We start from the raw sequence: 16,279 nt of genomic DNA, 5'->3' as shown, positions 1-16,279 counted from the left end.
TGTCTCACTAGTTTCTCGCTGGCTCACTAGTCTCTGTCTCCCCTTCATCTCTTTTTTTCCCCTCTCTTGTCCCTCATCTTTCTGCCTCTCATCTTCATCTTTTGTATCTCTGCCTCTTGTCTCTTTCTTCGCTCTGTAAAATTCTCATCTTTCTCCATCTTTCTCATTTATGTCTTTAGCCTCATTTTTTCTCTCCCATTTCCTTTTTCTCTTGTCTTTGTCTCATTTCCCTTCTGTGTCTGTTTCCACATCTCCCAATCTCTCTTCTCTTAGTCTCACATCTCTCTGCATTTCTTTTTCTCTCTCCCTTTAATTTCCCTGAATCTCTCTGTCTCATGTGCCTTTCAGTCTCTTATTTCTGTGTCTCTCATCACTCTGTCACTTTTTGTTTCTGTCTTCCTCTGTCTCACTGTGGCTGCTTCGCTTTCAATCAATGGTATTTAATGAGTGCTTATTGTGTGCACTGTATTAAGCACTCGGGAGAGTACGATATAACAGAGTTGGTAGACACATTCCCTGACCACAGTGAGCGTGGCTTAGTGGAAAGAGACTGGGCTTGGGAGTGAAAGGATGGAGATTCTAATCCCAGCTCCACCGCTTGTCTGCTGTGTGACCTTGGGCAAGTCACTTCACTTCTCTGGGTCTCAGTTACCTCATCTGTAAAATGGGGATTAAGATGGTGAGCCCCATGTGGGACAACCTGATTACCTTTTAATAATAATAATGTTGGTATTTGTTAAGCGCTTACTATGTGCAGAGCACTGTTCTAAGCGCTGGGGAGGATACAAGCTGATCAGGTTGTCCCACAGTCTTAAACCCCATTTTACAGATGGGGGGAACTGAGGCCCAGAGAAGTGAAGTGACTTGCCCAAAGTCACACAGCTGACAAGTGGCTGAGCTGGGATTTGAACCCATGACCTCTGATTCCCAAGCCCGGGCTCTTTCCACTGAGCCATGCTGCTTCTCAGTGCTTAGAACAGTGATTGGCACATAGTAAGCACTTAACAAACACCATAATTATTATTACTATTACAGTTTATGGATTCCATGTGTTTCTGGCCTCTCTATCCCTTGCCTGTCTCCCTGGTCCTGACTTTTCTCTGATCTGTCTCTGCCCCTCTCTCAGACACTGGATCTCTCTCCCCTCTGTGGGTTTCCTTGTCCTTCATTTTTCTTTCTCATCTCTATCTTTTGTGTCTCTCAGGTTGCTGTCTCTTTCTAGTAGAGTGCTCTGCACACAGTAAGTGCTCTAATGCCACTGATTAATCTTTCACTTCTCCCCTCTTGTTTCTTTCTGTCTCCCATTCATCTCAATCTTGTCTCTCAGTGAATATCTCTCTCTGTCCTTCTCTACCTCTCGCTTGTCTCTGTAGCTCTTGCCTTGATCTCTCATTTCCTTGCTTCTCTCTGTCCTCTGTATCACACCTCTGTCTCGTCCTAGGCTCTTTCTCTCCTTTCTCATCGCTTCTTCCCTTCTCCCCTTGTCTCTATATCTCATTTCTGTCTTGTTTCTCTTGCTCATTTATCATGGTCTCTTTCATATCTATTTCTTTCTTCTTTCACATATCTGCCTTGATATCCTCAACTCAACTCTCTCGTCCAACCCACATATTCAATCTGTCGCCAAATCTTGTCAGTTCTACTTTCACATCACTCAAATCCACTGTTTCTGCTCCATCCACCCAGATCCAAGCACTTAAATCCTGCCTTGTCTATTGCATCAGCCTCCTCACTGACCTCCCGCCTCCTGTCTTTCCCCATTCCAGGCCACTCTTCGCTCCGCTGCCTGGATCCCTTTTCTAGAAAAACATCCAATCTATGATTCCTCACTCCTCGAGAACACATCCGCCTCTGCATCAAACAGAAACCATTCTCAACCCGCTCTTCCCCTCCCTGATTGCGTACTAAAACCCAGCCGGCACACTTCCCTCCTCTAATGCCAACCTACTCACTGTACCTCGATCTCATCTACCTCACCTCCAACCCCTTGCCCAACGTCCTGCCTCTGGCCTGGAAGGCCCTCCCTCTTCACAAGTGACAGACGATCACTCTCCCCACCTTCAGACCCACATTACAAGCTCATCTCCTCCAAGAGGATTTTCCCTACGAGGCTCTCATTTCCTCTTCTCCCACTCCCTTCTGTGTCGCCCTTGTACTTAGATTTTCACCCTTTATTCACCCCTTCCTCAATTGTCTCATTCTGTTGCCGAATTGTCCATTCCAAGAGCTTAGTACGGTGCTCTGCACATAGTAAGCGCTCATATTGAATGAATGAATCCCATGCCCCATGTGTATGGCTAGTACATATCCATAATTTTAATTTATTCATATTAATGTCTCTCTCCCTCTCTAGACTGTAAACTCACTATGGGCAAAGGAACGTGCCTACCAACTCTGGTAGAGTGTTCTCACCCAAGTGCTTACTACAGGGCCCTGCACTTAGTAAACACTCAATAAATACAATCAATTGAATGACTCTCTGTGTCTTGTCTCAGTCTCACTCAACTTTATCTCTGTTACAGTCATCTCTCTGTCTCTGGCTGCTCTCTCTTTCTCTGTCTCATCTTCCTGTATTTCTTGTCTAGCTCTGTTGTCTCTGTCTTATCTCGACCATGTCTCTCTCATCTCTGGCTTTTCCCCTTGTCTTTTTATGGCTCTCGCTCTGTTTCTTCCATATCTTGTGAAACAGTGTGCCTGGTGGAAAGAGAAGGGGCCTGGTAGTCAGAGGACCTGGGTTCTAAGCCCTGCTCTGCCACTTACCTGCTGGGTAACCTTGGGTAAGTCTCTTAACTTTTCTGGGCCTCAGTTCCCTCATCCGCAAAATGGGGATTCAATGCTTGTTCTCCCTCCTACTTAAACTATGCGCCCTATGTGGGACTTGATTACCTTGTAGTTACCCCAGCACTTAGTACACTGCTTGGAACCTAGAAAGTCCTCAGCGAACACACAGTTATCTCTTGCATCCCTCTCTTCTGATTTCTGGTCCGTCTCCTTTTTTAAAAGAAAAACAAAAGGTATTTGCTAAGTACTTACTGTGTGCCGGACACTGTTCTAAATGCAGGGGTAGATCCAAGTTAATCAGATGGGACACAGGCCATGACCTATATGGGGCTCACAGTCTTAGTCCCCATTTTATAGACGAGGTAACGGAGGCACTGAGAAGTTAAGTGACTTGCCTAAGGTCACACAGCAGACAAGTGGCAGAGTCGGCATTAGAACCCGGTTCCTTCTGACTCCCAGGTCCGGGCTCTATCCACTAAGCCATGCTGCTTCTCTCATTTCTCTATTGTACCTGTCTCCCTCATCTTTCTGTTTCTTTTCTTGGTCTCTATCATCCGTCTCACTCTCTCATCCCTCTTGTCTGTCTGTCCTGTCTCTTTCATCTCTCTTGGTCTCCATCTCTCCTGTCCACCTTCTCTTTATCTCTTATCTCACCCTCATCTCTGTCTCACTCATCATTCTGCCACTTCCTTCATCATGCTCTCTTATCCCAGTTTCTTTTTTCTCTTTTCCTTTCTCCCCTGAATTCTCTGTCTCTCGTGTCTCCATCCCTTTCTCATCTCATCTCAATCTCTTACCTGCCAATCTCTGTCTCATCATTTCTCCTGCCTCTCTGGCTGCCTTGTCTTGATCTTCTCTGTTCTCTCATTTTCCTTTGTCTCTGTTTCCCTCAGTTGGATTCTGTCTCCCTCTCTTGCAAATTGCTCTAAGTCCCTTCAGCTCTTCTCAGATCTCTGCAGCTCTTGTTTCTCATCTGTCTCTGATTTATCTGCTTGGCTTACTCTCGGTCTCTCATCTCTCTGGTTTCCTTTTATCTCTGGCTCTCACCTTTTGATCTCTTTCTATCTCCTCTGTCCGTCGTGGGCTCTTTCACCTCTTCTCTGTCTCTCGGTGTCTTTTGTTTTGTTTCTTATACAGTTACTCTCATCATTGGGCCTCGTTTCTTGGTCACTCATCACGGGTGGTCAATCTCTTTTTCACTTTTTTTCTCTGTTATATCCCTCTCCTCCTTGTCTCTCATCTTTCTGGCTTCTCTCTGGTGTCTCTCTGGTCACTGTCTTCATCTCTGCCATTTGTGTCTTGCGACTGGGGTCTGTTTTTCTGCACCCGCTTCTCTATCGCATCTATCTCCCTCTCTCTTGTCTTTTCTTTCTCATCTTTCCGTCTCAGTCTCTCTGTTTCTCATCTTCCTCTCCTTGCCCTCTCTTTTTGTCAGTGCTTCTTTCTCTTGTTCCTTTTTGGGTTTCTGACATTCTTGTATCTCAGGTATCTGAATTTCTGTCTCATTTTTGTGGGGTTTTTTTTTCTCTCATCTGATCTTCTGCATCTTGGTCTTTCTTTCCTCTCTAGTGTCTGCATCCCTTTTCTGTTGTCTCTTCCTCACTATTACTCTCTGGTCTGTGTCATTCTGCCTCTTTCTTTTTTTTCTTCCTTTCGACCCCGGTGCTTAGTACAGTGTTTGGTGCAGAGTAAGTGCTTAACAAATACCATAATTATTATTATTGTATTATATACACTTAAGCACTCAGGCAGTGCTCAATACACAGTAAGCACTCAGTCAGTCCTACTGACTGATTTAAAGTCTGCCTTCTTCTGTGAGGACCCAGGCTGGATCCTCGACCTGCCCGCTATGTGACCTAGGGCAAGTCATTTCACTTCTCCGTGCCTCAGTTTCCCCACCTGAAAAATGGGGATTCAATATCTGCACTTCGAGCCCATGTGTCCAACTCGATTACCTGACATCTACCCCAATGCTTAGCACACAATCAGTGCTTAAGGAGTAGCACAGGGATCGGTTTTCTGAAAATAACTGCCACTTTTATCCCCACTGTTCCTGTGGAACATCAGCACCTCCCAGATCGCTAGACTGTAAGCTCGCTGTGGACAGGAAAAGTATCTTCTAACTCTGTTGAACTGGATTGTCCCAGCACTTAGTAGAGTGACAGTAAACATTTCTTAAAAAAAAAAGTGAGCCCCACGTGCGACAATCTGATTACCCTGTATCTACCCCAGCGCTTAGAACAGTGCTCTGCACATAGTAAGCGCTTAACAAATACCATAAGTATTATCATTATTAAAAGCTCAGTAAATACCATTGATTCATCTCAGCTAGACTGTGAGCTCGTTGTGGGCAGGAATGTGTCTGTTTGTGGTTTTATCGTGCTCTCTCAAGCGCTTAGTACAGCGCTTGGCACACAATAAGCGCTCAATAAATACCATTGAATGAATGAATGAAATTACCGGCTCTTGTGGTACCAAACAATAATGAACTGCAGGGGGCGACTTGCACAGGGCTGATGGCATAATAGTAACAATAATAATAATAATGATAATAATGATGTTGGCATTTGTTAAGCGCTTACTATGTGCGAAGCTCTGTTCTAAGCGCTGGGAGGATACAAAGTGATCAGGTTGTCCCCTGGGGGCTCACAGTCTTAATGTCCGTTTTGCAGATGAGGTCACTGAGGCACAGAGAAGTGAAGTGATTTGCCCAAAGTCACACAGCTGACAAGCGGCAGAGCCGGGATTTGAACCCATGATCTCTAACTCCCCAGCCTGTGCTCTTTCCACTGAGCCACGCCGCTTCTCTACCTTCCACCCTGGCAAGGGAGTCATCTGGCCCTTTAAATTCCATCTCAGCACCCCTTAATTCATCGGAGGGCAGCTGTCACACCATCCTTTTCATCACTGAGGTCTTTTCCTTCATGCTATTTTCTAGGTGGCTGTCCCAGGCGTCCGGTACAGTGCTCTACCTATCAGAGTTGCTCAATAAGGACCATCAATGCTGATATCCTAGTCTTTACTGCCATTATTTACTCTTCATGGCTCCCTGTGTCAGCTTGGTGTTTTAGATTTTCCCGAAGGCCTAATCAGGGATAGATAGCAGCAGCAATAACAAATACTGGGCACCCGCTGTGTGCCGAGGGCTGTGTAATAATAATAACAATAATAATAATCATGGTACTTGTTAAGCACTTACTATTTGCCAAGCACTGTTCTAAGCACCGGGGTAGATACAGGTTAGGTTGGACACAGTCCCCGTCCCACATAGGGCTCACATTGTTAATCTCTATTTTACAGATGAGGTAACTGAAGACCAAAGAAGTGAAGGGACTCGCCCAAGGTCACACAGCAGAAAAGTGGTGGAGCTGGGATTAGAACCCAGGACCTTCTTACTCCCAGGCTTGCGCTCTATCCACTAAGCCACACTGAGTGCTTGGCAACATATAACGGAAATAAAAGTCACAGTCTTGTCCACTCAGAACTTCCACTAGAACGGTTCCGGACAGAGAAACTCGGTTTTCCTACCCGGGACATGGCAGTGCCCGCTCGACTTCTCCTCGTCAGTGGAGGGGAAAGCTGAGGTCGGACGCAGGGCCGGTAGCCACTGTGGGCAGGGTGGCACAGGGTGGCCAGTTGAGGGGCCAGTTGGCGGAGGGCTCAACCCTCTGGACCAAACGTTGGCCTGGCCTTCGGGCCGGCCCGCCTCTGGGTGGCCTTTCGGGTTTCCGCTGCCCCAGTCAACGGCAATCAAGTAGCCCATTAAATAGTCGCCCAGTGCAGGCGCCCAGTAGGCTCTGCACGTGGTAGGGTCTCCATGGATCGAAGAATCACAGGTCACAGGGACAGAGGCCAACCGTCTTCCAGCAATGTGCCACTCAAGAGACCCTAAGCCTGCCTGCTTCTGACAGGAGTGACTGAACTGGGTCTCCGGGCTGCGGCAACAGATGTGGGTGGTGAAGAGAGGAAGAGAATAAAAAGATACCAGGCTGAGGGGGAGAGAGACCAAGCTGAGAGAGACTGGGTCCTGGCTGAGAGAGAAAGAGTCCAGGCTGAGGAGAGACCCTGACAAGGCTGAGGAGAGACCTGGACCAGGATGAGAGAGACACGGATCGGGACGAGAAGAGACACAGACCCGGCTGAGGAGAGACTAGCTCAGGACGAGGATCAGGCTGAGAGAGTCCGTGCTGAGGCATTTCCGTTGAGATGGGACTTCAAAGGGCTCCATGTTCCCGACAAACAAACAAACAAACATCTGCTGAGCTTCCCCAGCCTCCCCAACCGCCGCACCCCCACCGTGCCACGTCTTCCAACCCGACCCAACCCGGAAACTCTCCAAACCCTCTAGCTTGGGCCCGCTGGTCCACCGCACGCCATCTCCTCCTCACCCCTCTTGCCCCGGGCGGACCGACCCCCGCCCTGACCCTGCGGCTCTGGGTGCCACCCGATGTCCGTCTGCTATCTGGGCGCCCTCGTGTGCCCGGATGGGCCAGCTGCCGGACCAAAATCTGGGCCAGACGCCGGGAGGTCCCGACCGGGGCCCAGCTGTGGCATCCCCCTGTTTGCCACGGTGGTCCACTTTGACGAAGGGTCATGTAGCCTTCTGGAACCTTCCCGTGCTCTGCCCGTCCTGCCCCTGATCTGGGCACCCACCTGGCCTGGAGCTATCCTGGCCGGTGCCACCTCCCCAGCTAACCCCATTCCCACGTCTCCACCCTACTAATCCCCCCACCCCCGTCGCCCATAGGTCTGGGCCCCGATGAGATGGCGGCTGTGGTCGTTGCCCTCCCACGCCGCCCGGGCCTCCCCCCTAAAATGACTCTGCCGGACAGACACACCCCACAAGTGAAACTGACTGCTTCTCCACTTCAAAAATCTCCCAGATTATCTGGTCATCACTGACCCAAAATGGCAGTCCCACATTCCCTGGGTTCTGTCGAGGGGAGCCAGGCGACCCTCAGCTTCTAGGGTAATGAAGCAGGACCCTACTAACTGATCACCATCTTGGCTCCATTGCGAGCCCCTTTTACTTTTCTGCTCTCTTCTCCCGCTGCACCCCAGCTTGCACTCTCTGCTCCTGGCAAGCTGATCTATCCACTCTGCCTCCTTGTTTCCTCTTCTGTCTCTGACACTCGGCTCATTCCCTACTGGAAAGAGCACAGGACTGGGACTGGGTTCTAATTCCGGCCCACCACTTGCCTTCTCTGTTTTCCTTACCCACACTAGGTTAGGACACGAGTAGCAGATCTTCAAGCACTTGGGACGGAAGCGGCATGGCTCAGTGGCTAGAGCACAGGCCTGGGAGTCAGAAGACCTGGGTTCTATCCAGGCTCTGCCACTGGTCGGCTGTGTGGCCTTGGGGGAGTCACTTCACACCTCTGGGCCTCAGTTATCTCATCTGTATAATGGGGATTAAGACTGTGAGACCCGTGTAGGACAGGGACTGTGTCCAACCTGATGAACATTTCTACCCCAGAGCTTAGAACAGTGCTTGGCACATAGTAAGTGATTAACGAGTAACAATTATGAATTATTGTTATGAATAAATACCATTGACTTAGCATGGCCAGGAAACAAATATATCCAATCACCATGTCAGTAGATCAGCACTGGGCAGGGAACTCACCCTAGAGGCTTCAAGCTTGCTGTTCCCATATTTCCTGGAAACACTAACCTTTAAACGGTTACAAATTAGTTCCGTGTACATTGCAGATGAGCTGATACAGGGCTTCAGTTCCAAAAACAAAATGTGGAAGAGCAGAACTAGCAATGAGGGTCAGAAGTCCAGCTGCTACTCAACCCCTCACCCCCTTCCAGGTATCATTTCTGTGGTTTTTCCAACCGATCCTGGGCCCCCATCGCATTCCCCAGCGCAGACCGTAAGCTCGCTGTGGGCAAGGAATATTGTACTCTCCCAAATGCTTAGTGGAGTGTTCTGCACACGGTAAGCGCTCCATAAATATGATTGAATGAATGAATGAAACAGTTGGCACAATGTGAGTTTTGGTTAACGAGAGGGTTAACCAAAATATAGTTACGTCAAGAAAATAATTACTGCCCTGTAGAAGAAATGACTGTAATAAAAATGAAAAGGAAAAAATGACATTAGTTTACCCAACCTTGTAAATTACTACCAGCCCACGGGCCCAGGGCTTGAGGGAATCCAGTTGTACCCAGGTGACTCCGGTCTCTACGAAAGGAAGAACCTCTGCGAAAGGAAGAATTCCTCCCACGCACTGGCCGGCTCAGTGGCTGAGCCCTGTGGGCACAGGGTGGACCCGCCGCCTTCCCGCTAGGCGGAACTGGCGTGGGCCCGCGGCGGGGGCGGCCGTGGGAGCGAGGCTGTCCAGCTGGTGGGATCGGAGTTCTTCTGCCAGCATCTGGTGCCAGGCGGCCTGGATCCCCTTCCCCGAGGGCCCCCGAGCCGCCGACCACTCCACAGCCCTGCCTCTGGGGCTGTGGCCGAATTCGGGCCAGGACACCTGGAGCTGGGGGAGACGGGGGGCTGGCGGGGTGTATGGGGAGGGGGTGAGGAGGCCGGGGGACAGAATGGGGTACGGGGGTGGGGAGCCGGAGGCGGCGTTTCCACGGACTAGCGGAAGTGGGGCAGAATAGGGCACGGAGGCGGGGGCCTGGTTTCCCGTTCCCCCGGCCCAGGCGTGAAGGGGCCTGGCAGGGCTCCAGCCGGACAGCTGCGGCTCCGGGTTCCGTCGCCACTCTGGTACCCGTCGACGGGTGGCAGAGCAGGGGAAGGGGTGCTGGGAGACATAGGTGCCGGGCCCATCTCCTGTCCGCCGTGTGACCTCGGGAGAGTGACTTCACCTCTCTAAGTGTCCAGTTCCTCCTCTGTCAAATGTGCATCGGGTGGAAGGCGAGCCCCCGTGGGGTGGGGTCCTCGCCCCATCTGGAAGCCCTACTCCACCCCCGCTCCGAGTGCGGGGCTTGGCCCAAGGAACGAGGGATAGTCGGTGCTGGACGTGGCTGGGCCCCTGGGCCCCAGGCCCCCGTGGGAGGGCAGGCTGAGGACAAATCTCTCTCCCCCCACAGCGGTGCAAGCCCGAGGAGGAGGAGGAGGAGGAGGAGGAGAAGCGGGGGTGTGGAGGGGGAAGGAGGGAAAAGGAGGGAGGATCTCAGGCGTGGGGAGAGAGGAGGGAGCGTGCGGTCTGGCCTGAAATCAAGAGACAAAATGTCCTTGGCCGGGGGCCAGCCTGTGAGTGAACCAGCGAGCGCGGCCACGGAGGCCGAGGCCGCCCGGGAGGGGGAAGAGAAACCTCTTCATCTGCCGGGCGACCGCGAGAGTCTCCCCGGGCCTGGCCCGATTCACGGGGGTGGGGGCCCCCCCTGACAATTTCCTGTTCCCGTGCCCTTTTCCCAATCTGCAGAACACATGGGCTGGATGGTCAGGTTCTCTGGGGGACCACTGTGGTGGTCTGAGGGTATCTGGACTGGGGGGACCACTCTGGTGTTTGGGAATATCTGGAGGCTGGTTTGGAGGTGTCCGGGGAGGTCACTTTGATGGTTGGGAGGTGTCTGGAGGGCCACTGAGGTGGTTTGGGGGTGTCTGGGGGGCTCTGAGTTTTGGGGGTGTCTGCAGGGTCATTGAGGTGGGTTAGGGGTGTTAGGGTGACCACTGTGGTGGTTTGGGGGTGCCTGGGGAGCCACCGTGGTGGTTTTGGGGGTGTCTGGAGGGGGCAACGTAGTGGTTTAGGAGGCCACTCTGGGAGCCATTTGGCACTCTGGGAGTGCTTGGGGGCCATTTTAGTCATTTGGGGCGGGGTGGGGGGGGGTCTCCGGACACCCCTCTGGCTGTTCAGGGTCCCTAGGGGCGGCCCTCTGGTGGCCTTTCGGCAAAGACACCCAATCCGAATGCCAAGGAACAATGTCAGCAACCGGGGTAGGGGACGCAGAAGCGTGGGAACAGATGGTGCTCTCTGCCCGCCCAGGGGGATGAAACAACCAACCAGCCGACCAACCAACCACCAACCGACTGTTTTTACTGAGCACCCTCTGGGTGCAGGGCATTGGACAGAGCACTGGGGAAAGGGCCACAAAGGAAGTAGCACGTTCCCTGCCTGCGGAGAACTTTGCAGGGGGAAGGAGATTAAAATCACTCAAAAACAGAGTAGTCACTGTCGCAAAACTCGATGCTGGGGGCACAGTGCTGTGTTGGTGTACAGTAGGGCAACCAGTACAGTGCTCCGCACCCAGTAGGTGCTCAATACGATGACGTGCATCCAGGAGACAGGCAGTGGGCCCAGCCTAGCGTTCTGCCCCGCTCACTGCTCTGCCCCAGTAGGGACCCCACACAGCGCTCTGCCCCCCAGAGATGCCCACTGTGATACCCTGCACCCAGAGACAGGCAGGATGATGCTCTGCCCGCGGCAGGCACCCAGCCCAGCGCTGGGCAGCTGCTCCTGGCCACGTCCCCGGGGGCCAGAGGAGCCCAGCCCGTCGGGGCTACTGGCTCCCATTTAGGGGAAATGAAACTCACCAAAGGAGAAAATCGGTGCCAGAGACCTTCCACACCCGCCTGCAGATCGCAGACCCTCCCTCAACTGGCGGGACAGGACAGGACAGCCCTTCCCTCCCCCTGCACTGACTCTCTGAACACTACTTGGCTTCACCCTGTCTGGGCCAGGGAGGCAGCGGGGCCTGGAGGGAACAGCACAGGCCTGCCAGCCAAGAGATCTGGGTTCTCAGCCCAGCCCTGCCTCTGGCCTGCTGTGTGACCCTGAACGAGTCACCTAACCTCTCTGGGACTCCATTTTCTTTTAATGGTATTTGTTAAGTGTTTACTAACGGGCAGCGTCCGAAGCGCTGGGGTAGATGCGAAGTAACCGGGCCGGACGCAGTCCCTGTCCCATATGGGGCTCACGGTCTTCCTCCCCATTTTACAGATGAGGGAACTGAGATACAGCTCTGCCACTTGCCTGTGTGACCTTGGACAAGTCACTTCACTTCTCAAAGCCTCAGTTCCCTCATCTGTAAAATAGAGATTAAGACTGTGAGCCCCGTGTGGGACAGGAGCTGCGTCCAACCCAAATTGCTCGTATCCGCTCCAGTGCTTAATACCGTGTCCGGCACATAGTTTAGAGTTTAACAAATACCATAATAATAATCGTTATTACTATCTGGGACGGGGACTGCGTCCGATTGGATTTTCTTGTCCCCAGGGTGGCGCTTAGCACTGTGCTTGGCCTCCGGTAAGCAGTGACCTGACACTACGACCAACTGGGGTCTGACCTGCAGGCAGGAAGCTGGAACCGTTTCCAGCTTAAAAGACGTGCTCCCGGGGACCCCAACTCGCACAGGACACCTACCCTCCCAGCAGATTCCTGGAAGAAGATAAAATCTGCTCTCTCCCAACCAAAGCACATGGGGCTCTTGGATCCGAACTCAACAAAATATTTGCTCTGGGAGTCTCCGATGAGATCGGATTTCCTTTCGACCTAAAATCCTTTCAGCTGGATGACCCAGATCCGAGCAAGACGTCTGACCAGCTCCATCGTGTGGGAGATGGGGGGAAACAGCCCGGCTCCTCTCCTCTCTCCACCTCTTTCTTCCTCCTTCTCTCCCTGCCACGTCTCCCGCTCCCTGACAATCTGCTCCTTTATTCCAGAATCTCCCCCTGCTCCTCCCCAGCCCCCTGCCTGGGCCCTCCCTGCACAGAAGCCCAGAGAGGTTGTTTGCAAAGGACACGCAGCAGCAGCTGAATCCAAGGCCTGGGACTTTCACCCCTAAATCCTCCCCCCTTTCACCTGGTGGAGCATGCTCAGCCCTGAATCTTGAGGGGGTTTTTTTTTTATATCTGTTAAGACAAGCAACATGGTATTTTTTTAATGGTATTTGAGAGAGAAACCGCATGGTAGGAGTGGATAGAACACCAGGCTCTGCCGCTTGTCTGCTGTGTGACCCTGGGCGAGTCGTTTAACTTCTCCGTGCCTCAGTTACTTCATCTGTAAAATGGGGATTTGAGATTTTGAACCCTGCTTGGGACAAGGGACAGTGTCCAACGCGATTTTCATGTATCCATCCTGGCACTTAATACAGTGTCTGGCACATAGTAAGCACTTAATAAATGCCATTATTATTATTATTAAGCACTTACTATGTGCCAGGCACCACGCTTAGAACAGTGCTTGAAACATAGTAAGTGCTTAACATTATCACTATTATTACTAAGAGCTGGGGTTGATACAAGCAAATTAGTTGGACACAATCCCTGTTCCGAATGGGCTCGTAGTCTTAATCCCCATTTTCCAGATGAGGGAACTGAGGCACAGAGAAGTGAAGTGACTTGCCCAGTGTTACACAGCAGACAGGTGGTGGGACCGGAATTAGAACCCAGGTCTTTCTGACTCCCAGGCCCGGGGTTCTATCCACTAGGCTACGCTGCTTCTTTGCTTGCAGATGTAGAGATATCAAGTACATCCTCACACAGAGATGTGAGCAGTATGCCCTGCATTTAGACATCCAGAATTTCCCAATCACAGTCTTCAAGGGAAGAAGGGAGAGGCTGAGGTCATTGTCCCCATTTTACAGATGAGGAAACGGAGGCCCTGGGAAGTGAAATGACTCGCCCCAGGTCACCCTGCGGCAGGTCGGAGGCAGAGCCGGAACTAATAATAATAATACTGATGATGGTATTTGTTAAGCTCTTAACTATGTGCCGGACCCTGTATTAAGCACTGGGTTGGATACAAGCAAATCGGGTTGGACGCAGTCCCTGTCCCACATGGGGCTCAGTCTCGAGCCCCATTTTACAGATGAGAGAACTGAGGCGCAGAGACATTGAGTGACTAGCTCAAGGTCACCCTGCAGACAAGTTGCGGAGCTGGGATCAGAACCCAGGTCCTTCTGACTCCCAAGCCCCGGCCGCCTGCCCTGGGCCGCTCAAATGATGCCCGGCTGGTCCGGCCTCGTTGGGGGCATCGGTCGTTGGAACAGTTTGGCTCCGGAGCCCCGGGCAGGGAGGGCAACGGTTGTGGCCGTGGCCCTTCTCGGTTCCGTCTCGTAGGCGACACCCGCCACTTCCTGTTGTTTCCGCCGGCCCAGGCCAGTTCTCATTTCCCCGCCACGTGTCTGACTAGAAATTTTTCCTCCCGGGCTGCCATGCTGTCACCGCCACTCCAAATGTCTCTGCCACCCACCTCCACGTCTCCTTTGACGCATTTGCCCCCTCAGACTTGGGGGACAAGAGGCCCGGATGGTGATCGCTCCCTCTAGACTGTAAGCTCACTGAGGGCAGGGAATGCCACTCTTTATTGCTGTACTTTCCCAATCGGTTAGTACCAGTGCTCTGCACACAGTAAGCGCTCAATAAATACGACTGAACGAATGGATAGGAAGGCTGGGGACATCTTTGGTTTTCGCTACTGCTGCAGAGAGGAGCTGCTCTGTTGGCAGTGTGGCCTAGTAATAATTGTGGGGCTTGTTAAGCGCTTACCATGTGCCACGCACCGTTCTAAGCACTGAGGTAGATACAAGTTAATCAGGTTGGACCCAGTCCCTGTCCCGCATGGGGCTCACATTCTTATCCCCATTTTACAGGCGAGGTAACTGAGGTGCAGGGAAGTGAAGCGACTTGCCCAAGGTCACACAGCAGACAAGTGGCAGAGGCAGGATTAGAACACAGGCCCTTCTGACTCCCAGGCTACTGCTCTATCCATTAAACCACTCTGCTTCTAATGGAGCCTAATGCCACGTCCGGAGCTCCCACTGTCAGCCCGGCGTGGGCAGGGATTGTCTCTCTTTATTGCTGAATTGGACTTTCTAAGCGCTTAGTACAGTGCTCTGCACCCAGTAAGCACTCAATAAATACAATTCAATGAGTGGATTAATGAATGAGAGAGCTGAGAGTCCCAAGATGAGATTTCTAATTCCCGGCTCCTTCCCTGGTCGACTGCTTGACCTAGGGAAAGTCACTGAGCCTCTCTGAGCCTCCGTTTCCTCATCCGTAAAATAGGGATTGGCTACTTGCCCCCTGTCCCCCTTACACCGTGAGCCCCGTGTAGGGTAGGGGACTGCCTCCATCCCGATCGCGGCGTCTTCCCCAGTGCTCATCCCAGTGCTTGACTCGGTACTGGGTGGGTCCATGACTACCTCGCCCAGGTGCCCCGGGGTCAAGGTTGGACCCCAGACAAGACGAGGCCGGCAGGAGACAACCGGGCCCTGCTTGGGGCTGGGTGGGAGGAGGACGGATGCCAGCAGGAGACACGAGCAAATGTCTTTGGGGGTGCTGAGGGGGATGGGGGCGACTGGAAGCTGGGGGAAGAGGGAGGCTGGAAGGAAGCGGGGGTCTCGGATGATGCTGCGGTGTGGTGCCGTCACCCGTCGCCCGGGAACGGGTTCGTTCGGGAATCGGTGCAGCGAGAGAGAGAGATCGGAGACCTAAAGGCTGAATTTTATACAAAATCTATTCCACCAGGCAAACTGAATTATTTGATTATTTTAGACACGGTGAATTGAACTTCCCTTATGGGAGGAATATGATTATTTAGCGATATTAGAGCTTCCCTAATGGGGGGAATGAACTTGTACGTTACTCACGTGAGGCAGAACACCCAGGTCCCACCCAGGCGGAATTCACTTATGGTTTGTTCGCACGTGGTGAGGCGGCTAGCTCCCACCCATGAGCACTTCCCACTCGGGAGGAATCCACTTGGGTGTTACAGACCCACGGCGAAGCAGCTGGCTTCCAGCCCCACGAGCGTTCAGCGGGACGGGACACTCACCCATCCCACGGCTCCTCGCTTGGTGCAGGCAGAGGGGGCTTCTCACGCTCCGGGCAGAGGTGTCCCACGGCCGGCTTGTGCAAGACTCGATCCGCTGCACAGAAGGTCAGGGGCCGCAGGTGTTTATCACCTGTGCTCCTCGGCCATTCCAGTATCCCACCCTCCCTTCCGAGTTCCCCCCGCCGGCTCGGGTGGCCACGAGATAGCATGTGACCTTGAGATGGTGGGCACCCCAGGGTCACCTTGGGACATGCGCCAATAATAATAACTATAATAACGTGGTATTTGTAAAGCACTTACTATGTGCCAGGCACTGGGGTGGATACAAGCAAATCGGGTTGGACCCAGTCCCTGTCCCACGTGGGGCTCACAGTCTCTTACCCCATTTTACAGATGAGGGAACTGAGGCCCAAATAAGTGAAGTGACTTACCCAAGGTCACACAGCAGACAATGGCAGAGCTGGGATTAGAACCCATGACTTCCTGACTCCCAGGCCTGTGTTGTTGCCACCATACCACGCTGCTTCTGTGCTGCTGAGTACTCAGTACAGTGCTCTGCACAGAATAAGTGCTCAATAAATACCACCGATTGATGTCTGCATCTGGGGGAGCTGGTAGGCGATGGTGACAAGCAGCAGAGGGCTGGCTCTTCAGCAGCAAGATCTTCAAGACTGACAGCTCTGAGAGCAGAGACTAACTCGACAGTACTCACCCAAGCGCTCAGCACAGTGCTCCGCACACAGCAAACTGTAAATTCCTTGAGG

The sequence above is a fragment of the Ornithorhynchus anatinus genome, chromosome 1 (assembly GCF_004115215.2).
Source record: "Ornithorhynchus anatinus isolate Pmale09 chromosome 1, mOrnAna1.pri.v4, whole genome shotgun sequence".
Taxonomy (NCBI): Eukaryota; Metazoa; Chordata; class Mammalia; order Monotremata; family Ornithorhynchidae; genus Ornithorhynchus; species Ornithorhynchus anatinus.
This window is presented reverse-complemented; position numbering follows the sequence as displayed.